Genomic DNA, 23,571 nt, shown 5'->3' on the forward strand with positions numbered 1-23,571 from the left:
ACCTGTGACTGTCTGAACGCACACAGTAAAATTTCATGTGGGGGATTTGTCCTGAGCCTCTGTGAAAGACCCACCCACCCCTATAAATAACTGCTCTAGAAACACATGAATGCAAAACTAAACCACAGCTTAAAGAGGAGCTTGTCATGACCGCCAGGCAGTTAAGACCAACTCATAAGCGATCTAATCAGCACCAGCAGTGGGTGATTATTAACAAACGCCGCCGCACGAGTTAACCCACCTGCACACACTCCACCGTGCGGTACGCAGTGCTATTTTTACCATCTTTACCTGCTTCCCGCTGCTCGGTATTGAGTCTACTCCTTGAGAGCTCTACCTGGCGTTTTTCCATTACCTCGTTTATTCTGGATATTGGACTCCCCTTCTGCCTTTTCGACTTTGGACCTCGCCTCTCACCTCGGACTGTTTGCCACCAGTGTTCTCCCTGGATTACGACTTACCTTACGCCTCTTGACCACGAAACAAAGCAAAGCAGAGCAAAACAAAACGAACAAACGAAAACCCTCACGTCCCGCACTTGCATATAACGCCGTTACGTGCCCAAGCGGTATTGTATGTCATCCTAGCACTGCACCCCGGGGCGTACGGTATATGGGAATGAGCACACGCCACGAATCGTCTCGAATCACTCCCTACAGCTGTAACGCGCTTTGAAGCGTGCACCCCCAACATTCTTCTTTGCGCATCTGTGAAAGGTAAACTCTTGAGCAAACTCTGAACCAGCTCTAAGGAAACTAATCCGATTAGACGTTACTTTGACTCATCCTTTAAGGGACCCTTGTTAATTGGAGAAATCAATGATTTCGAATGAATTCTGTATGCGTTAAAAGACAGCTATACACAGAAAACATGCAGGACACTGCTCATGATGTTTCCCGAGCCGAAACACAGTGCGTTTTTCCAAGCCATTTGACAAAGCCCGCCCACTGAAAACTGCAGCAGATCGTGTAAAGGCGTTCAACTTTGTAACTACTGCACGCACAGGAAGCAGAATAAATTCCTCTTTTCAAACTGTCAAAGGTTTGCTGCAGGACATCGCACAATCTCTTTTGAACGGGGACAAACGATTTCTTATGGGGCGCAGTAAGTACAGACGTTTATAAAGCTCCACTCATGCCGACGATGCAGCATGAAGAAGCGCAACCTAACGTTTGACAGACAAAAGCCGGGCGCCGCTACGAGCAATATGAAATCAAACTGACAGCACACGGCGTTTCGCGCTGACTCAAAAGTGATCTCGACAGACGCTGTTCTCTGCATAACGCTGAAAGAGCTAAAGAGCGTTTCTGTTGAGACGTAACAAGCTCGTTTCTTTCTACTCTGACGAGACTGTCAAAAATTGCTTTCGCCGATTGCATTGCAAACCGGCGGAAGGGGGGTATTGGGAAAAGTTTTCAACTAGTAATAATCGCGCCTCGGCTAAACCTCACAGGCTACGATACTGCCACTGCGCAAAGCTGACGGTTGCCAGGCAACCGCGGGGATCCTACGGAAATCGTTATCAATCGTCTCATGGCATGTCGTTGCTGTAACGCTTCATATTTGTCGTCTTCTTCTTCTAGCTTGAGGTTTTGAAGAATTTCATGACAGACAAGGGCTCCGTCAGAAACAAAGGGCGTTGTGAGAAAATCGTTGCTTATTTTCAGCAGCAGGAATACAACCCTTTAAATACAAGATGACAGAACAATGACGAAGGGCATGCCGGGAGGAACTCATGCACTACAGAGGAAAGGGGGCGGGCACGTACAGTTCACATTCAAGCCACAAGTACTCTTCTCGGATGTTGCATAAACAAATCCTAACGTCCTCAAAGCATTGCAGCATGTTTGTGTCCCACTTCCCGTGGTTGTACGACGACTGACACGAACGGACAAACACAATCTGTGGCGTTTAGCGTGACATAGTCTTGCAGGCATCGTGCTGTCTCACTGCAATACTATACCGCTGGAGGAAACAGCCCGGGTTCGATGAGCCTTGGAATGTGACTAGGAAAGTGAAGCCTTTTGAAAGAGGTAAAACACTGCTCAAAGGAACTGAGGGAGAATCTTACAGGGGATTCTAAGCGGTGTCTAAATGAATAGATTCTTCAGCGTGGCATTTTGCAGCTGGAAACAGATGTCGACGCTTTTTGAACAGAGCACCAAAAAAGCGTCTTTTTTGAAGGTACAGGTATTGAGCATTGGTGGTTCAGTGGAAGAATTCTTGCCTGCCAAGTAAGAGGCTCGGGTTCGATTCCTGGCCAATGCAGTGGCTTTTGCATGCTCACCACTATACCACCAACACACGCCCACAGGATCCCAGCAGGACACCACCAGAGAATGCTCACGATTTCGGAAGCTGTCTCCGGGACGTTCTGATTCCACACATCCTGAATAAATCATGATATTGTTAGTTGCTGTAGCTAGACGTTCAAATGAGTTTCATGGCCAGATGGACTGTTTCCTCCAGCGGTATAGTATTGCAGTGAGACAGCACGATGCCTGCAAGACTGTCACGCTAAACGCCACAGATTGTGTTTGTCCGAATTTGAACTTTCACAAAAGCATGCTAGCAGACAAATGCGCCTCTGAGGATCTGTTGATCGGAGGCAACAATACTGATAGGACTACTATAACTTCAGCACTTAACTCAGAGGATTTAAACATTTGCCTCAAAGAGACAGCACGTAACCTAGGCGGCATATTAGACACAAGGCTCTTAACAACTTGCATTGTTAAGTGCCTTGGGACAACCTTGTTGTGAAAGGCGCTATATAGAAATACATTGATTTGAACTGAATTGACAATGTAAAATGTTGTGTGTTGTTTGTTAAACAAGACTGTCTTTATTTATTATTATGCGTCAGATGAAGATCAGATCACATTTTAAGAGCCATTCATTTAGAAATCCAGATCATTCGTGTTTTAAAAGTCGCGGGAAAAGCGAAACGGGTGCTTTTCCTTTGTTGCGCAGACACACGACGACACCGTAGGCGGCAGGACTCGAAGCTTCGCGGGGAGACCCCGATGGCTTTCTAATCCATCGCTCTAACCACTCGGCCACGGCTGCAGCGCGCGCTGCCTTCTTGATACAGTCTAACATAGAGTGCCGGGCGGCGGCGGAACCCTTTTTCAAAGTCGCTTTCGGTTTAACAACAACAAAAAAAAATTTCACAAAATGCATGCTAGCAGACAAATGCGCCTCGGAGAACTTAAGGCTGGCTTCAAGTTGGAATGATAGTCTCCCCGTCCGGTCAGGAAAAGGGAACTTTGTTAGACAGAAAGAAGGAAGTAACAATAACGGAGAATTGTGTGCAAGGATTTTAGAAGCTGCGCAGCCCTGCAGTTTCAATAGCCCTTTTATTCGTGTTAGATGCTGGAATTGCCTTTTTTTGACGCTCTTACGAATGCGATGTCAACGAGAACAGAACAAAGCACAAAAAAACCTCAAGTCCTGCAGTTGGATAGTTGGATAGAATGCCGTTACGCGTCCAAGCCGTATTTTCAAGACGTGATTCCCTGAGTCCCAAAAATTTGTAAGTTCTTTGGATGATCTGTGGACCGATCTTTCACAATGAAGAATTCCTTAAGAAGAATAGATCTCGGCCCACCATCCCAATGCCTCCATCTCAAAACAGCAACCTCCCACTGCCCTTAGTCTGCAAGGCAGTCCTTTCAAGTGCGATGATGACGCCGGGACCTTCGTTGCCTATTGAACGAGCTTAACTTTTGTGCTCATCAATTCAACGCTCTTTCCATCAACTCATCTTGTCTTTTGACGTTTCGTGTTTTGTGCTCCTTTGACTATCGGCATATCGGGTGACTGCAAACACTGAAGTTCTTGCTTACGGAGTGTGGAACAGTGTTTTCAAGTGATCGCTGTTCTGTCATGTTGACGCCGAGTGAATCTTTCTTTGGCAACATGGGCAGGCTGACAGCAAAAGTAATGGCAAATTTCTTGACTTATTTCTGAATGTGAATGTTCTTTAGAAAAGGGATGCGGCGTTGCTTCTCCCCCGTGTAAAGGTCACGCATTCCAGACGTGGTTATGAGCGAACAGTTGCCGCAAGTGTTTGAAAAGAGCAAGAGAGGAAGCAGCCCTGCCCCGTGTGAGGATCAAACTCAGGACCTTCAGATGAAGAGAATGACGCGCTACCAACTACGCCAACGAGGCCAGCTGCAGTGCACAGCCGGAAAGTTTGCCTCATATGGATTTCAGTCGCCCGTTCCCTAATCTTTAGACGCCCTCTGCTGGATGTTGCATTTGCCTTTTGATCTCACCGATACTTTTTTGGTCTGTTTCTGTTGCGAGTCCGTTTTTCAGATATCACCTAGCACAAGTCTCTCTGGCTGAAGTGGCCTCTCTGCTTCAGCATCGTGCCCTCACTCAGCCATTAAAAACGTCACTCGGACTTCTGACATGCTGACATGAAATGTCAAGAGAGAGTGGCGGAGACGCTTAAGGCAGAGAGAAGATGAAGAGGGGGCGTGGCTGCGAAATGATTGACAGCTGCATGACGCTCTCCATGCAAGGTGTGACCACAGGCTAAAGGACACCTTTCGGCACATCAAGCTCTAAGCACACACCTGGAGGATGTGGGAAATGATCCCGCTACCTCTCGCATGCAAAGCGAGCGCTGTACCATGCAAGCTAACCCCCCTCGCTGGGGCTCATGCCTCAGTGTCGCCTAGTGCCGCTTGTTCCCCTCTTACCGGGTGCAGTTCACTGCCCTTCGTCTGCAAGGCAGTCGTGTAATTGCGGCTTTCTTGACTTATTGATGAAGGTCTGACCGGACGAGCGAATGACGCCTCTCCCCCATCCTCAAGCTCGCTGACAGGATAAAATAGAAAGTGCTGCTGTGGCTCATTGGTTTAGGGGTATGATTCTCGCTTAGGGTGTGGGAGGTCCCGGGTTCAACTCCCGGCTGAGCCCTTGTGTGCTCTTTCTGTCCTCATCCACAAGACTGGGAACTGATATCCACATCACCTTGCAGCATCTGCTTATGGCAAACGATGGAATGTGACTAATGACTGAACGAGCCTGGTGAATACTCATCACGTGGCACAATGAGAGCGTGCAGTCAGCTGTCCAAGGCAGCAACCTCATTGCTCGTTCAAAAGAACACGTACTGAAAACTCATCACCACTATGTCGTAAATGAGCACCGCGATCGCTTGTTGTCATGCGTCCTTACTTGGGAAATGCAGAAGCAAAAACTGCCCTCTCTCAGCCCCCGAAACGTGTGCGGCTCGCCTTGCACTCTCTGCGCCTCGCATATTTATGGAGCTGTCTGCTCTTCTTTCTGTTGAAGTACGCAAGTTACGGGGCGTACTGCAGACTATGATGTGCTCAATGACAGCTTTCAAGATTTGAAAACTATGAGCTTGATGGCTCAAGTCGAACGAATGTGGTTGTTACGCAATTGATGATCAAACGCACATATTCTAACAATTCATGAGAGTATGTTCTAAAGGTCCTTGGCTCGATCCCGGGTTTCGGCATTTTGTTTCATCGCTCCCTTTGTTCCTCTCTCCAGCGCCCCCTGCCTAAAATGACGCGTCCCTTTCTCAGCCCGAAACGCAAGCGATACACCAGCAACAAACCCTACAGGTTTCCGTAGTGTAGTGGTTATCACGTTTGCCTAACATGTGAAAGGTCCCAGGTTCGAGACCGGGTGCAAACAGCCTCTTCTTGCACGCTCCTGCACTTCACAGAGGTCTTGAACCACCAGTCATTTGTTCCCAATGTATTTCCGGTGCCTTCATGCACTCTTGTACCAAACGCACGTTTTTTCTGTACCTGGAGCCGATCATTTGCAATTGGGCTGTCCCGACAGACCAAGACGAGCTCTGTCGGCTCAAAAGCAGCGCAACACCTGCGAGAACAACAGAAAGATTAGTACCCAGCGGGGGCCTCTTAGTGAGCCCAAGATCTAATCAAGAATCGACTCCAGCAACAGGGCTGGGCGCATTGTTCCATACTCCGACCACTCTTGGTGTAAACAGGTCCCTCCTGGTCTCTGCATGAAATGCACTTTCCTGCTTTGGTGTAACTGGCTTCCCCTGCATGGGCGAATGTGAAGAAGATCCTTAGTAAGTCATTGAAGAAACCCGAGAAGAGGTCGGAGTGGTCTCTGTCGTTCATCAACGATCCAGTCAGGCAGTACTCCTCTGTAAAGCGCCGTTCGTTCACATCAATTGGCTTTTTTTTGCCTTCATTCGTGCAAGTAGTAAAAGCAGACGCCCCTATTCTGCCGTGACCCGGATTCGAACCGGGGTTGTTGCGGCCACAACGCAAAGTACTGACCACTATACGATCACGGCGAGTTACCGATACACACGTGGCAGGGCGGAAAAGGCTGTGCTCTCTTCGTGTGACATAATTCGGGAAAGTCCTGACGTTGCATTTCAACTGAGCCCCAGTATACATCGACCCTTCGACACTCTGAGTGACAACTCTCTTGCGTGTTTTCTCATATTTATGTAGTTTGCTTGCATGATGCCCGGAACAGCAGGGTTGTGCACTCCCATATGGTCTAGCGGTTAGGATTCCTGGTTTTCACCCAGGCGGCCCGTGTTCGACTCCCGGTATGGGAACGTGTCAATTTTGCCTCCTGCTTTCCAAAAGATCAGCACTGTGTACGAAGGAGCCGCATTAAAACTACTCAACGTGCAAAACGTGCGAGAAGAGGGGGCGCTTGTTTCCAGCCGAAACTTCTCGCGTGTGAGACGAGCTGACCATCGCTGCAGGAGGTGGGAGGGTCACTCTGGTAGACAGGGCTGACCTTCGGCAATAGGATTTATACTCTCCAAGATGATATTTACACTTTCTGGAGAGGCGATTTTCTCCACTTCAGTAGCCCGATTTCGTCGATTGCGTGGAGAGGGCTGTAGAATGTGGCGCCGTCTCTCCTGCTCCGTCCATGACAGGCGTGCTGGTCTCTGGAGAGAGAGCACGGTCCATCAGCGCACCCCAATAAAGGCACTGGAAGCAGCTGAATCGCATTGGCGAAGCTCAGCGCTGGGCCGCTGGGCACATCTGACCACAGTTTCCGTAGTGTAGTGGTTATCACGTTCGCCTCACACGCGAAAGATCCCCGGATCGAAACCGGGCGGAAACAGACCAGACTTCTTCTGTCGCCACGCACAAAAGGGGATTGGGGATTTGCCTAGTGCTGTGATCGAACAGACCCCCTCACCTCTTAGTGTGGCGGGATCTGCACAGTGCATGTCGCAGCGCATCCTGCTTTCACTTCAATGCGCGTCCTGATGTACCCCGGTCTCCCGCGTGACAGGTCCTATACTAACGAGGAAGACATCACTCTCTCCGACCCCCGGCATCGTGTCCCGACCCACCGTGCTGGAAGCCGACTCGTGCTGTGATTCCTTTACGGAGCAGAAATGACAACCGAGGAGCCGAGAGATCATTTCAGCATTTCACGTCTGAACGGAAAACACAAACGACCAACTCGGAATGACTTGCCTTTGACGCTTATATACCTCTTAGTGTGGCGGGATCTGCACAGTGCATGTCGCAGCGCTCCCTGCTTTCACTTCAATGTGCTTCCTGATGTCGAGTCGTGTGCCGTGCGGAGGCTCTGAAAGCGAGAGCAATGAAAAGGTGCACGACACTGTGAAATAAACATTAATAAACGCATATATAACGTCGAAAACACATCTAACACTAGGAGTATACAGCACTCTGCAGTGTGTACGAAGTAAATTATTTTCGCAGTAATTAATTATATTTACTATATTTATTATACACGTGTAAATTAATTACTGCGATTACATTAACACATTAACATATGGTTACTCTAACCATATACGTATAATAGACCTCTAAAGTTATACGTATAATAGACCTCTAACCATATACGTATAATAGTCCTCTAAAGTTATCCGTATAATAGACCTCTAAAGTTATCCGGAACTCCAACCATATATGTATAATAGTCCTCTAAATTTATCCGTATAATAGAACTCCAACCATTTATGTATAATGAACGTCTAAACATAGACGTATAATTGACGTATAACTTTAGACGTATATTAGAATTTCATTCTAGACGAATTGTAGACCACATTTAGACGTATAAGGTATGCGTTTAATAGACGTATATTATACGTCTTTTGCCCACTGGGTGGGCTCCAGATGCACATGGAAGCAATCAAGTGTTTCATCCGAGCTGTTTCAAAGACTGCCCAAGAGCTTTCCTTTCACAGAGGCGCAACGATTAATGATGGGGGTGCACCCTTCAATGCGCCTTACGACTCTAGGGAGTGATTGAGACGATTCGTAGCGTGTGCTCATTTCCCTCTATTCCCCGTGTTCCAGTGGTAGGATGACGTAAATTACTGCTTCGACACGTAACGGCATTATAATCACGTGCAGGAGCTGAGGGCTTTAGTTTTGTTTCGTTTTCCATGGCGTTCGTAAGCGCGCAAATCAAAGGCAAGTCCTGCGTCTAACACGAACGTAAATGCTTTTGAAAGTGCAGTGTGGTGCAGCTTGTAAAATCCTTGTCCACATTTGTGGTTTGTTGATGTTTGTTCTGTCTGCCAAAGTTGCATTTTGACATCCGGACGGGGGGACTTTATCATTTGAACGTGAAGCCAGCCTTAAACCCTCTGAGGTGTGACTGTCTGCCGGCACGTATTTTGTCAAAGGTATTTATTTTTTTTTAACGGAGAACGACTTTGAAAACGTATCCGCAGCCACCTCGCACTCCGTGTTAGATTATGGGAGGAATGCGGTGGTAGTGAGCTCGCTTTTGTCGTGGCCGAGTGGTTAAGGCGATGGGCTCGAAATGCGTTGGGGACTCCCCGCGCAGGTTCGAAACCTGCCGACTCCGGCGTCTGCCGCACGTCACCTTGTGCCTGTGCCTGTACTATAAAAACGCTAAATCGCTTGGACCCGCTGCCATGGAAAGCAATCCTTCAGATAACCGCACATCTTGGGTTAGGACCTCTGGTGTGTCTGTCTGCCAGCACGTATCTTGTGAAAGGTATTTTTTTTTAACGGAGAGCAACTTTAAAAAGGTATCCGCAGTCACCTCGCAGTCCGTGTTTGATTATAGGAGGAATGCGGCGGCGGCGGGCTCGCTTTTGTCGTGGTCGAGTGGTTAAGGCGATGGGCTCGAAATGCGTTGGGGACTCCCCGCGCAGGTTCGAAACCTGCCGACTCCGGCGTCTGCCGCATGTCGCCTTGTGCCTGCGCGGCAGAGGCGAAGTGCCGCTTCTCCTTTCCTGGTACTATAACAACGCGAAATCGCTTGGACCTTCTGCCATGGACATCAATTCTTCAGATAACCACACACTTTGCCTTCGCACCTCTGGTGCTCTGCTTATGCCTTTGAAAACCTAATGAATAAAGCTGAAAGAACCGACACGATATGTAGGTGCTGGTAAAGCACGCAGTAAAGAACTGTTAACAGCAAGGGTTTCAGTGGGTTAACTGAGGAGAAGGCGTGATCGCTAATTGTTGACTTTTTATTTGGTGTTAGAAACACTCTTACTGTGCATGACGTGCAACAAATGTAGCCACAGAAATTGCATCACGCTTTCATGTATGCTATTGCAAACACCAACGTTGCCTAGATAGAAAACCGAAATAGCCGTGGGTTTGCTTGCTGGTCTGAAGGATCTCTCTTCGAATCTCTATCATTTGTCAATGGAAGTAAAAGGCGCTGCAATCTGATACGTTCAGAATCAAACCCGCAGCTGTTGTTCGACTTTATTTCTTGACTAATTACAACTGAGTGTCGCATGAGCAGTTACATAAACTTGTCTGGTATATTTGAACACAAATGCCGTTCTTCAATTAAAACTAACAGTACATTGTCAGGGACATTCAGTTCTATACAAACAAGAGACAGACAAGAGAATATTTCTACCGTTCATGTGGACTACGTGTTGACTTACTGATCAGAATAATTAAAAGGGTCGGGCTCATAGCCGATGCAGTGCGTGCTAATTAGAACAGCAATGCTGAGCTCTCAGCACCGTACTGAGCCCAGGTGTTTTTCTAAAGCTGTCAGGTGCAGTTCATTTACATGAAGGAAATCTCTTACTGGGTACGATTACAATGCAGTAAGTAGCACAGACTACATAGGGAGTTGCCCGATGCGTTTAAAAACGACCCGAGCCAGGCAGGCGTCGAACCTGCAATCTCCTGATCCGTAGTCAGACGCGTTATCCATTGCACCACTGGCCCTGGTGTGACACTGCAGGACTGTAACCCAGTGAGATCAGCACTGCAACTAGTAAAATATTACCCCCGGTCCATTTTTTTCCAAAAGTGAGAAACACCTGTTTTCTACATTTTGTCTGTTTTAAAACCATATCTCTTTAAACCAAACCACGAGTTTGTCTTTTGCACTGATATTCTGATTCATTTCGATTTCAAAGAAAAAAAAAACATTATCTTCCAAAGCATCATAAAATTGTCGATTCTTCCAGACTCTACTTCTCTCTTGTAGTAGTACAGCAGACCTTTCCAGGTGAGCAGATCACAGAGTCCGAAATGAGCTTCCTCCATCAAGCAAAGTACCTGAACATGACTCTGTCTTCATAAAAGCGCCCCTGTAATAAAGAAATTAAATCCGAAATCAAGAGGGCAGTTGCCTACTGAAGTTCAAGAAGTCATCAATTTTAACCTAGCAACACATTAAAGGCTGCATCTATACAAGTACGATTCTAGAAATGCTCACCAGATTACGTTTTAAGAAGGAACTGCGCCTCAGGTTCCGCCGAGATCTTAAGTGGGATGGCAGGATTCAGAGTCCGGAGTGTGGACTGATGGCGCACGGAGGGTCCACATACTGTGGATCCCTCAGTGATCTTCCGCGTGTTTAAACCGCCAGCGTGTGACTCCCCTGTCCCCGTGACCTCATTGCTCTGCTCTCGCCTCTGTGCAGCTGAGCCCGACTCATGGTAAAGTGGAAAAAAATATGCCCTCAACGTGGGATTTACTCTGGATCGAGGATAGATGTCACCTTTTTATCGTTGAACAGGATGTATGTGATGTGGCGACTAGGTTCAATTTTGTATCCTTTTAAAAGATTAAGGACTGGGGTGAGCGTGATTTACCACCCTTTCAGCTAAGAACCCGACATGAGCACCGTTTAAGCTGCATAGACTCGGTCGTTTAACTCTTCTCCATTAGCAGGGTTAAGGTTAAAGAAAAAAAACATTGCTGACTTTTTTTTTGCCAGCCGCTAGCGCTGATTAGCAATGTTTGTATTTCATGTTTTGCAAGTTCCATCCATTTTAAGAAAAACAAGTCGTGTTAAAGACAGGAAATGAATACTTGCATTTAATTAAGTCTAGCTGTAGGCGGTTGTCTGTAAGGACCAGTTCTGTTCGAGAAGACAGAACAAAGAAGGCACCACTGGGATTCGGACTCAGGATCTCCTGTTTAAGAGACAAGCGCTTTAGCCAACTAAGCCACGGGGCCCCGGGAGGGTTGTCCTTTTGCAGCCACTTGGACACACCACTCAGACACATCTGCATTCGGTGTGTGCTCCGCCTGCTCGCTGAGCAAGTTGCCACCTTTACATACAATAGCAACATCGACACCAAGAGAAAGGATGACAAATGGCTTTTATCTGGAACTTTTCATGTCCAAGGAGCTCAATGTGCTTTCTGTGTACAACAGGGCCACTGAACTCCACACTGGCCACTGAAGCACAGCAGTGGCTTGCTGGCTTGACATCTCCCAAGGAAAATGTTGAAATCGCATGTGGAACAGGAAAAGGACCCTCGAGTACGAGGGAAAAAAAAGAAAAAGATCATCTGGAGCGCGCCAACCCATGTCTGGACAGCCCAGTTTCATTGACGAGGTGGCCGAGTGGTTAAGGCGATGGACTGCTAATCCATTGTGCTCTGCACGCATGGGTTCAAATCCCATCCTCTACGTTTGACGTTGGCCCTCCTTTTGTTTGCTCCAGTACTAGAGCCTTACATTTTCTAGCGGTGGCTGAACATGGTATAGTAGGCTAACGTTGGTATCGAGCAGTGGCAGTAACAGTATTTACGTGCCGCTGCTGCCAAGTGGCTCTGGGTTGAGACCGCGTTTTCACTTACTTGCAGCACAAACGGAGAAAGCGATTTTTGACAGTCTCTCGAGAGACTGTGCTAGGTGTTTAGGGATAGACTTTGTCAGTTCCCCCTGGGATGATGGCCTCTCAAATAGTTTGTGATTCCTCTAGACGTTTATACAGTAGAAGCCTGCTTCGTGGCTTAAATCCAAGCTAAGGAAACGAGTTTGAGGTCTGATGCAGAACTGCGAATTCAATGAAGGGGAACACTACAGTACATTGCACTGTATGTGTGAGGAAAGCTGCCCCCTTCTGTTCCTTGTCGACCGAACAGAGGACTGTAAAGGATACCGCCAAGAAACTTTAGGATGCTGGTTGGAATCCAGCTCCAAAGAAGCCCCTTTGGGTGTTATGTCATCAAAAAGTAAGAACAGAGAATCTCCCTTTGATCAAAAGCGCAACAGAACTGTTTTCCGTGGAGCAGGTTTCAGACCCGTAGACCTGTTTTATTTGTAGGGCAGGGCGCATTCCCAAACGCGAATCTCCTGTTTTAGAAATGCTTTGGGCGGCGTGAAGTGAAAATAAGAAGTGGGCTCCAGATGCACATGGAAGCAATCAAGTGTTTCATCCGAGCTGTTTCAAAGACTGCTCAACAGCTTTCCTTTTACAGAGGCCCAACGATTAATGATGGGGGTGCACCCTTCAATGTGCCTTACGACTCTAGGGAGTGATTGAGACGATTCGTAGCGTGTGTTCATTTCCCTCTATTCCCCATGTTGCAGTGGTAAGATGACGTAAATTCCTGCTTCGACACGTAACGGCATTATAATCAAGTGCAGGAGCTGAGGGCTTTTGTTTTGTTTCGTTTTCTATGGCGTTCGTAAGCGCGCAAAACAAAAACAATTCCTGCGTCTAACACGAATGTAAATGCTTTTGAAAGTGCAGTGTGGTGCAGCTTGTAAAATCCTTGTCCACATTTGTGGTTTGTTGATGTTTTTTCTGTCTGCCAAAGTTGCATTTTGACATCCAGACGGGGAGACTTTATCATTTGAACGTGAAGCCAGCCTTAAACCCTCTGAGGCGTGTCTGTCTGCCGGCATGTATCTTGTGAAAGGTATTTTTTTTTTTACGGAGAGCGACTTTAAAAAAGTTTCCGCAGCCACCTCGCACGCCGTTAGATTATAGGAGGAATGCGGCGGAGGGGAGCTCGCTGTAGTCGTGGCCGAGTAGTTAAGGCGATGGACTTGAAATCCACTGGGGACTCCCCGCTCAGGTTCGAATCTTGCCGACTACGGCGTCTGCCGCACGTCACCTTGTGCTTGTGCGGCAAAGGCGAAGTGCCGCTTCTCCTTTCCTGGTACTATAAAAATGCTACATCGCTTGGTCCTGCTTCCATGGAAAGCAGTTCTTCAGGTAATTCTACTCTCTTACCAAAGCTGTTAGGTTCCTTTCCGTGGTGAGATGGGTTGTCATGCAACGCTGCCACATAGTGCCGACAGACAAGTGTGTTGCGGGAGAAGAGAAAAGTGTTTGAAGATTTAAGAGTGTCTTAGGTGGAGCCAAAATCAAGTGTCACAAATGCAAGTGGGAAGATTTCCAATGTTTAATATGGTCAAAATAAGCGGAAGTTACCAGCTGGTCCGGCACAGTCTGCCATGCTTTTGTCATATACTGTAAAGTGGTGTCGAACTGGATGTCGAACTGGAGCCTCACCATTTGCATATGTGAGGCTCCAGTTATACATCGAGTGTCACATTAAATGACAAAAATGAAGAGAGTTAAAGCAGCTGGAGAGGTTTTCTTACAACTTTTGAGCTGACACAGTTTTGGAAAATGTTTCCTTCACGCTGCACTGAACAACATAGGCAGCCAAGAGTCTCCAAAACAAAACAGAATGGACAGATAGGAGAAAATTCCCACTTGTCCTGAAGTTCCCAAAATCCAGCACTGAGCGTAAACAAAGTGTCTAAGTAGCGTGGGAATGCTAACCCTAACCCTAGCTGGAGTTTGAGCAATCCGGCACTGAGCGTAAGAAGATGAGTCAAAGTAACGTCTAATCGGATTAGTTTCCTTAGAGCTGGTTCAGAGTTTGCTCAAGAGTTTACCTTTCACAGATGCGCAAAGAATTTTGGGGGTGCACGCTTCAAGGCGCCTTACAGCTGTAGGGAGTGATTCGAGACGATTCATGGCGTGTGCTCGTTCCCATATACCGTACGACCCGGGGTGCAGTGCTAGGATGACGTACAATACCGCTTGGGCACGTAACGGCGTTATATGCAAGTGCAGGACGTGAGGGTTTTCGTTTGTTTGTTTTGTTTTGCTCTGCTTTGCTTTGTTTTGCTTTCCATCGCGTTGGTAAGAGCGTAAATAAAAAGGCGATTCCTGCATCTACCACTAATGTAAGAGCTATTTCAAGTGCGACGTGGTGCGGCTTTTCAAATGCTTGTGGGCATTTCTCTGTTGTTGATTCTTTTTTTGTGTGTAACAAAGTGGCATTTTCATGTCCGGACGGGGAGACTTTATCATTCCGACATGAAGCCACCCTTAAGTCCTCTGAGGCGTGTCTGTCTGCAAGGCTTGTATTTTGGAAATGTTTTTTTGAAACGGAGAACGACTTTGAAATAGGCTTCCGCCGGCGCCTCGCGATCCAGGTAAGATTGTAGCAAGAACGCAGCGGCAATGGGGCTTGCTGTAGTCATGGCCGAGTGGTTAAGGCGATGGACTAGAAATCCATTGGGGTTTCCCTGCGCAGGTTCCAATCCTGCCGACTACGTTGTCCGCCTCCAGTCGGTGTGTTTCGGCACAAGCAAAGAAGCGCGCCTCTTTGCTGTTCCTGGTGGTTTTAAAACGCCCAATCGCTTGTACCCGGAAATAAGTTCTTCAGCGTCCGTGAATGGCATTTTGCAGCTGGAAGCAGATGTCGACGCGTTTTGCACAGAGCACCAAAAAAGCGTCTTTTTTGAAGGCCCAGGCACTGAGCATTGGTGGTTCAGTGGTAGAATTCTCCCCTGCCACACGGGCGGCTCGGGTTCGATTCTCGGCCAATGCAGTGGCTTTTGCAGCGAGTGGCTCCATCACTTGCATCCCCTTGCAACTCGCAACTGAAAACCCACTGAAGCTAAGCAGGTGTGAGCCAGGTCAGTACCCGGATTAGGGTGAGCTACAGGGAAAAACAAAGCTTCCAGCTGGAAGCGGTGTTAATGGTGCCGGCGGGGGGGCGCTCACCCTGAGGTCTGTTCGGGTCCCAATGCCCCAGTATAGTGACGGAGATGCTGTGTTGTAAAAGGGCGCTGTCTTTTGGATGAGATGTAAAAACGAGGTCACAGTGCTCTGTGGTCATTCAAAATGACTACCAAAACCTTTGACAAAAGCTCTTGGTAATTGATGGTCTTCAATAATGCTTCTCCTTTAGGTACATTTTAAATCAGCTGAAAAATGCTGTTTTGCATTCATGTGTTTAAGTAGCCTGTGCTACTTACTGCATTGTAAGAGCGATTGTGAGCGGTTTTGTTTTCTCTCTTTGACCAGCCCAGCTGCGCCCCACCCGAAGGCAGGGAAGCACAAAAATTGTATGGAACTCATTCATGCTCCTCTCCATGGAAATCTTTAGTAAAAGGCAAAAGATTTGTATGAGATGAAGAGAAACCAGAGTGCGTGGCAACACAGCTGCAGGAGCCCAGGCCGCCTTCAAAGCCTCTGCCCTGCCGGTCGTGGTTGGCAATGCACCTGGCCTTACAAACGAGCCAGTGGGGCCCGTTCAGCTCCGGGCTCATCGCCTGCGGCTCTCGGCTTACCTGGCAGGGGAGATACCTTGATCAGCCTGTAGTTGGAATAGTTGGATTGTTTTCTTGTTTTGTGGAAGCAGTGTTTGTTTTGCAGTTTGAGATGGCAACCTTTGGATCCCGCAAGAATGCTGTACGTTTTGAGCTTTTGGATGACCTCTTCATGGATCGTATGCAGTTCAGCAGAAAAGTGTTACAGAAGGAACTTGGCTTTGAACCTCGGCACTTGTATTTCATCTTCGCTCTCCCAGGTCAGAAAGCATTTGAGGTTGTTTTTGCTACCTATTCTCTGTTTGAACAATGTGTGGATGTGTTTGAGGCAAAAAGAGGGAAAGTTCCTGCCCTTGAGAAGATCAACTTGCAGCCTCTGACACAGAGAGAGAGGAAAACGGTGCATGTTGTTATGTTCTCGGAAATGGCAAAGACGGAGGACATTCACACCTGGCTTAAGCAGTACTGCACCGTCCACCATGGAACTGAGGTTAGAGATGTTGACGGTATAAAAACAGGAGCAAGGAAATTCGAGGTTCGCTTGCTACAGGACAATGTAAATGGAGGCTTAAGGCACCTGCCCTCTACAATCCGGCTGGGCGCCTGCAATGGCTATGTTTTTTATGTGGGACAACCAAAGGTGTGTCGGCGCTGTGGTGCTGTGGGACACCTGGCATCGTCTTGCACTGTGAAATGCTGCAAGACCTGTGGCAAACAGGGACATTAAGCCTCTGACTGTTCAATGCTGCCAAAGTGCAATTTATGTGGCTCGGAAGGACACGTTTTTAAGAACTGCCCTCACGCCTACGCCTATAAACTCAAAATGAGAAAGGATGAGGCAGTGCTTGTTTCAGCCAACCCGGCCCGAAAAAGCCAAAGCAAACAACAAGTCAAACAAAGAACCCTTGTTGGACAAAGAGTCTCAGCCTCCAGCCAGGATCAGTCCTGCTGTGGCTCCGGGGCCGGTGGAAGAGAAATCCACTTAGCCCCCACAACCGCAGACTGCACCAGACAAGCACGAGGGTTTGAAAACCCCCGAGAACAGCGAGGACCCCTCCCCCACTCCTGCTCCTCAGAACGAGGGCCAGTGTGGGGCCCCCCGGTGGAGCGGGTCCAGCGACGATACCCAGGATTCAGCGGAGCTGCTTTTCTCAGACTCTGCAAGTGCTACAGATGCCCTCCTCTCCTCCATCCAGTCCATCACGGAGGATCTGCAACAGCTGGTGGGTGAGGGGGAAGAGGAGACTGGTGCATCGGCTGCACCCCTTTCCCCTCGGTGCTCCCAGGAGCTGGACTTGAGGAAAAGGAAAAATGACTCTGTTTTCTCCCCGAGCGAGGAGGAAGGAGAGCATGGCGATGGGGACAGCTGGAACCCCTCCACCCCTCCCTCTACCCCCTTCCTTGAAATGGACTCCGTGAACGCTTTTACTGCTGCCACCCTGATGAAGGCTCATTCAGAGGATGGCTGGCAGGAAATTGGTAAGAAGAAAAAGAAAAAGAGAAGGTAACAGGTGAGACCGAAGAGAAATGTGTTTTGTAAAGACTGGTTCCACTTTCTTATGTAATATGGCTCTAAACATAATTTCTCTTAACACCAGAGGTATCAATGACAGAGTTAAATGCCAGTGTGTCTTTGATTACCTCCAGCAGAGAGAGGGAGATGTGTTGATGTTGCAGGAGTGTGCTTTAGCCTATCAAGAGAGGTATAAAAGCTTTGAAGATAGGTGGGATAAAGGGCCTTCTGTTTGGTCAGGGGACAATAACAACAGAGCCTCTGGCGTGGCCATTCTTTTCAAAGGATGGGCTTTCAAATTGAAAAGTATTCAGAGGGTCATAGATGGCAGGTTGCTGTGTGTGGATGTGGAATGGGGGACCGTTAACCTGCGGCTAATCAATGTGTATTGTCCTACTGACGTGGGAGGAAGGGTGGAGCTACTCAAGGCACTCTCTCCCCTATTGTTAAGTAGCACAGACGTGATAGTGGGAGGGGATTTTAATTGTATCTTAGAGCACACAGACAGGCAGTCTAGCTCTCTGATAAAATTGGATTCCAGCTCACTGGCCCTGCAAAACTTAGTTCAAGACTTTAAACTCTCAGACACATATAGATGTATATATCCCACAACAGCAGGATATACATGGTCAGGGAGGAATAGCAGCTCCAGAATTAACTATTGCTTTGTCTCAGAGAGAGTGAAAGTTGTTGGGGTCACTCTTCAGCCTGTCTTCTTCTCAGATCATCAGGCTTTAGGGTGTAGAGTGGAACTCCAGGGCGGGACTGTCTTTGGCCCAGGCTTCTGGAAACTCAACACAAAGCTGCTAGAGAACGAGGGGGTAGTATCCCGCTACAAGGAGAAACTATCACAGTGGCTGTCCTTGCAGTGTCTGTACGGGTCAGTAGGAGAGTGGTGGGAGGAGGTGAAGGTGAGGACAAAGGCCTTTTTCATGGCTGAGGGAAGGAAGGCTGCTGCCAGATGGAGAGGAGTGCTAGCCAGGAAACAGAGGCAGCTGCAGCGTCTCTACACGATGCTGCACAGTGGCTTCGATGTGCTCGAGGATATCACCCTTTTAAAAAAGGACATCCGGAGTACAGCCGAAGAAAGTAGTCGAGGAGTGCTGTTAAGAAGCAGAGTGCAGTTCTTGGAAGAAAATAAGAAGTGTACTCGCTTCTTTTTCAGGAAAGTGGTAGGCTCCAAGTCTGTCATGGAAAGTGTAGTTGATGAGGAGGGACGAGAGAGAACAGAGCCGAGTGCTATCCTCTCCTGCACCGAGGCCTTCTACTCAAGACTGTACAGCTCTACAGAGGTAAAGGATGAAGAAATTCATTTTTTTACCTCAAAGCTAGAAAACGTTTTGAGTGAAGAAGATAGGGAAGTACTTGAGAGGGATTTGACAGTAGAAGAGCTGAGACAGGCTATGGAGAGCTTACAGCAGGGGAAAACTCCGGGTGCTGACGGGCTCCCTAAAGAATTTTATTGCACCTTTTGGGATCTGCTTCAGGATCCACTACTGCTCCTATTCGAGGAAAGCTATAAGACAGAATTGCTGCCTGACTCCTTAAGAGAAGGCACTATCTCTCTCTTGTTTAAGAAAGGAGCAAAGAATGACATAAAGAACTGGAGACCCCTCAGCCTGTTAGGCGTGGACACTAAGATCCTGTCCAAAGCCCTTTTCCTGCGCCTACAAAATGTAGTGGCCTCACTGGTAGGGAAAGAACAGACTTGTGGGATAGCAGGACGCCTGATGAGCGACAACCTGGCCTTGTTGAGGGATGTCTGTCTGTACTCAGAGGATCGCTCCCTCCCTCTGTGCATTTTAAGTGTAGACCTAGAAAAGACCTTTGACCGCCTACCGGTCAAAGGCCGGTCACGCGGTGCGTGATTGGTTGACCGACAGGGGCACTCGTGGTCCGTTGGTCTGTCGTAGAAAGACTTACTGTAAACGTCTTTACTGTGCCCGTTGTAGATATTGAATTTTACCACTGAAGGGAAATCTTAGTAGCTGAGCATAAAAAGAATAGGAGCATACTGTAACGCGTGTGAAGGCCATAAACGATATTAATTTTGGAACGTAAACATACAGTATATAGCTGGTCTTGGTACTTTAAAGAAAAAAATACACACCAGTATTCCATTTCTCCCTAAACATTGTAAGCTTCGAAGTCTTTAACTAACGTGATACCGGAGTCAACAAGCATACTTTTAGAATTTGATTAAAAGGGAATATAATATGGAATCGCGTATCTCAAGAATTTAATAACGGTATGATTATATCCGTGTACTGCGGCAGAGCTATGTAGGGCTGTTTCGCCTGCCTGATCATGCGAGCTGTCTTATAGCCTACTGGTCTAGGTGCGTGACTACCAACTGGCAGGTTGTGTGTTTGAATCCAGCTGCTGCTGGACTTTTCATTTTTATTTATTTATTTTTTAATCGCGTAACATAAACATATTACCGTATGCAAACTGTACTGTATACAGTATGTATATGTATATTTAATGTCTTAACTGTGCCCGTTTAATTGAATTAAAAAAAAAATATTTAACACGAACATTAAGCTGTTTACATCTTCCGCCTGAGAACAGTCACCCGTTGCTACCCAACGCAGAATGGTGATTGGCTGACACCATCTGACACCCCTCTGATTGGAGAAAAAAGACGTGCTGGTGTGCTATACCAGGAAGAGGATTTCTTTCTATTCAAAACGTGTATTTTAAAAGTTTAAGAAGTAAAAACCTTACAGCGTACACAGATTTCTAAACTGATCAGGATCGTTATCTTTGTCTTATGCATAATAATGTTCACCGCTCTGTCCAGCAAATTAATAATAAACTTTATTTTATATAGCTTTTTAAATGAATAAGTAATTAGATTGCTCATAAACCTAATCACTTGCTTTTTCTTTTTATTTAGGCTCAGATTTCAACTATAGATCATATTATTAATAACCATAATAACAACCAACCAACAAAAACAACCATATAAACATAATACCAACCAAAAACATAGATAACAACCACAATACAAAATCAAATAATCAAACCATTTTACACTCGCAAAGTCCTCCAATTATCATAATCCCGCCCCTTATGCAAAACCAAACCTTCCTCCCATCCCAGTTTATCCTGTTTATCATAAACAAAATCCACCTCAATTTTCAACATAAAGCATTACACAAAATCAATACCTCAACACTCCATACTCAACAACGATAATTCACAAACAGCCAGAACATGTAACTACACATTCCCAAACATACCTACTTTCCATAGCCCCGCCCCTTATGCAAAACCAACATCCCTCCCCTGTTCTCTCTTTCCCCTGGCGGTTGTAATTGTTTTTATTTTCAAATAAATTTTAGCAAAGTCATGTATTTTAAAAATCTTAAGATTTTTCTATTTATGTCTTTATTTAGTGGTTTCATTAGTGACAAAGGCTAAACTTTCTTGGAAAAATGTCTTTTATGTAAACCATGTTTGCTATTAATTCATTCAGGGCTAAAATATGTTCATTGTCTTCTAATGAAAGAAGGGTTCCTTTCGCCGTAGTCGGGAGCCTAGCCTTTAACTAGTAAGTACTGTATTTACTGGGTTTTTGAGGGGGTGTCTTTCGCTGGAAATCTCGCCTCCTACTTTGAAAATACCCGTGAAACCGGTTCAATTCGTCACAGCCAGCACTCCTGCAGAGAGTTGGGTTGTACAGTACTTGCAGTGTATACAGTACACGCGTTATGCTCTTCGTTAATGTCTGTGAAGTTTTATTTAATCTCTGAGCCATACTGATTCTTCTGGAAGCACACCAGTATTCCACTTTCTCCCTAAACATTTTTAGGATCAGAGTCTTACATGTGGTTATTTCGAAAACGTTTGTACGTGCTCCTTCTTACCATGTTACTGTTTACCGTTACTGACCATATTAAGTTTAAGTGCCTGTGGGCACTTTTCCTGTCCGTGGGGGGTGGACCGTCTTTCATTAGAAGGTTAGTCTGTTCTACTCTGAGAATGTAGAGGGGGTGGGAAGTGCCCGCGGTCATTTAATTAGTATTAAAATCTTAGTTATCTTTCTAGTTCACAGGTTTGCATGCATAATTTAATTTTGAAAGCCACTGAGACATCAGGTACTACTGTTGTATTTATGAAAAAGAAACAAAACAAAAAACATACTAACAACTGTGCCATCCTACTCCTTAGTTAATACATTTTATTATTCATAAACAGTTAACATTGTTAGCAAAATATTTTGAATTATATTTAACCCTATTTTTTCTTTAGTTTTGTATTTAACTTATTATATGATAGTCAGACTTAATGTATATTAATGTATATTTGAACAATGAAAATACTTGGGGGACACTTCCCGCCCCCCAAAGAAAAGAGCGCCAATCAGACGGCCGGAGACCGAGGACTCGCGGAGCAGGCGGCCACAATCACCATTACAAGAGCGATTGCGAACGTGCTTGTTTTCTCTCTTTGACCAGCTAAGCTGCGCCCCACCCGAAGGCAGGGAAGCACAAAAATTGCATGGAACTCATTCATGCTCCTCTCCACGGAAATCTTTAGTAAAAGGCGAAAGATTTGTACGAGATGAAGAGAAACCAGAGTGCGTGGTTGCACAGCTGCAGGAGCCCAGGCCGCCTTCAAGGCCTCTGCCCTGCCGGTCGTGGTTGGCAATACACCTGGCCTTACAAACGAGCCAGTGGGGCCCGTTCAGCTCCGGGCTCATCGCCTGCGGCTCACGGCTTGCGAGCGTGCCCAATCCGTGCGATAACTCGGAAAACACCCGGCCACACTGTGCCGGAAACGACGCACTCTGGGAAGCCGCTATGCAAAGCGAGGTCCCAAGATCCCCTGCGGCCGGACACTTCCCGCCCCCCAAAGAAAAGAGCGCCAATCAGACGGCCGGAGACCGAGAACTCGCGGAGCAGACAGCCACAATCGCCATATCAAGAGTGATTGCGAACGTTTTTGTTTTCTCTCTTTGACCAGCCCAGCTGCGCCCCACCCGAAGGCAGGGAAGCACAAAAATTGCATGGAACTCATTCATGCTCCTCTCCATGGAAATCTTTAGTAAAAGGCGAAAGATTTGTACGAGATGAAGAGAAACCAGAGTGCGTGGCTGCACAGCTGCAGGAGCCCAGCCCGCCTTCAAAGCCTCTGCGCTGCCGGTCATGGTTGGCAATGCACCTGGCCTTACAAATGAGCCAGTGGGGCCCGTTCAGCTCCGGGCTCATCGCCTGCGGCTCACGGCTTGCGAGCGTGCCCAATCCGTGCGATAACTCGGAAAACACCCGGCCACACTGTGCCGGAAACGACGCACTCTGGGAAGCCGCTATGCAAAGCGAGGTCCCAAGATCCCCTGCGGCCGGACACTTCCCGCCCCCCAAAGAAAAGAGCGCCAATCAGACGGCCGGAGACCGAGAACTCGCGGAGCAGACAGCCACAATCGCCATATCAAGAGTGATTGCGAACGTTTTTGTTTTCTCTCTTTGACCAGCCCAGCTGCGCCCCACCCGAAGACAGGGAAGCACAAAAATTGCATGGAACTCATTCATGCTCCTCTCCACGGAAATCTTTAGTAAAAGGCGAAAGATTTGTACGAGATGAAGAGAAACCAGAGTGCGTGGCTGCACAGCTGCAGGAGCCCAGCCCGCCTTCAAAGCCTCTGCGCTGCCGGTCATGGTTGGCAATGCACCTGGCCTTACAAACGAGCCAGTGGGGCCCGTTCAGCTCCGGGCTCATCGCCTGCGGCTCTCAGCTTGCGGCCGTGCCCAATCCGTGCGATAAGTCGGAAAACACCCAGCCACACTGTGCCGGAAACGACGCACTCTGGGAAGCCGCTATGCAAAGCGAGGTCCCAAGATCCCCTGCGGCCGGACACTTCACACCCCCCAAAGAAAAGAGCGCCAATCAGACGGCCGGAGACCGAGGACTCGCGGAGCAGACGGCCACAATCACCATTACAAGAGCGATTGCGAACGTGCTTGTTTTCTCTCTTTGACCAGCTAGGCTGCGCCCCACCCGAAGGCAGGGAAGCACAAAAATTGCATGGAACTCATTCATGCTCCTCTCCACGGAAATCTTTAGTAAAAGGCGAAAGATTTGTACGAGATGAAGAGAAACCAGAGTGCGTGGTTGCACAGCTGCAGGAGCCCAGGCCGCCTTCAAGGCCTCTGCCCTGCCGGTCGTGGTTGGCAATACACCTGGCCTTACAAACGAGCCAGTGGGGCCCGTTCAGCTCCGGGCTCATCGCCTGCGGCTCAC

The 23,571-nt window shown here is 47.4% G+C and overlaps 9 non-coding genes across 9 annotated transcripts; 2 read left to right on the forward strand and 7 right to left on the reverse strand.

The window, feature by feature from the left end:
• Positions 1-1,338: 1,338 nt before the first annotated feature.
• Positions 1,339-1,480, reverse strand: LOC138236674 (U4 spliceosomal RNA). The gene has a single exon (XR_011188746.1). It is a non-coding gene; the product is annotated as a U4 spliceosomal RNA (small nuclear RNA).
• Positions 1,481-6,250: 4,770 nt separating this feature from the next.
• trnah-gug (transfer RNA histidin (anticodon GUG)) lies at positions 6,251-6,322 on the reverse strand. Its single transcript has one exon. It is a non-coding gene; the product is annotated as a tRNA-His (tRNA).
• Positions 6,323-6,523: 201 nt separating this feature from the next.
• trnae-uuc (transfer RNA glutamic acid (anticodon UUC)) lies at positions 6,524-6,595 on the forward strand. Its single transcript has one exon. It is a non-coding gene; the product is annotated as a tRNA-Glu (tRNA).
• Positions 6,596-7,046: 451 nt separating this feature from the next.
• Positions 7,047-7,119, forward strand: trnav-cac (transfer RNA valine (anticodon CAC)). The gene has a single exon. It is a non-coding gene; the product is annotated as a tRNA-Val (tRNA).
• Positions 7,120-15,576: 8,457 nt separating this feature from the next.
• On the reverse strand, positions 15,577-15,693 carry LOC138236697 (U5 spliceosomal RNA). The gene has a single exon (XR_011188768.1). It is a non-coding gene; the product is annotated as a U5 spliceosomal RNA (small nuclear RNA).
• Positions 15,694-21,797: 6,104 nt separating this feature from the next.
• Positions 21,798-21,914, reverse strand: LOC138236678 (U5 spliceosomal RNA). Its single transcript, XR_011188750.1, has one exon. It is a non-coding gene; the product is annotated as a U5 spliceosomal RNA (small nuclear RNA).
• Positions 21,915-22,305: 391 nt separating this feature from the next.
• Positions 22,306-22,422, reverse strand: LOC138236693 (U5 spliceosomal RNA). The gene has a single exon (XR_011188764.1). It is a non-coding gene; the product is annotated as a U5 spliceosomal RNA (small nuclear RNA).
• A 391-nt stretch (positions 22,423-22,813) lies between these two features.
• Positions 22,814-22,930, reverse strand: LOC138236684 (U5 spliceosomal RNA). The gene has a single exon (XR_011188755.1). It is a non-coding gene; the product is annotated as a U5 spliceosomal RNA (small nuclear RNA).
• A 391-nt stretch (positions 22,931-23,321) lies between these two features.
• Positions 23,322-23,438, reverse strand: LOC138236679 (U5 spliceosomal RNA). Its single transcript, XR_011188751.1, has one exon. It is a non-coding gene; the product is annotated as a U5 spliceosomal RNA (small nuclear RNA).
• Between the last annotated feature and the right edge of the window lie 133 nt (positions 23,439-23,571).

This window comes from Lepisosteus oculatus, unplaced genomic scaffold (genome assembly GCF_040954835.1).
Source record: "Lepisosteus oculatus isolate fLepOcu1 unplaced genomic scaffold, fLepOcu1.hap2 HAP2_SCAFFOLD_93, whole genome shotgun sequence".
Classification (NCBI taxonomy): Eukaryota; Metazoa; Chordata; class Actinopteri; order Semionotiformes; family Lepisosteidae; genus Lepisosteus; species Lepisosteus oculatus.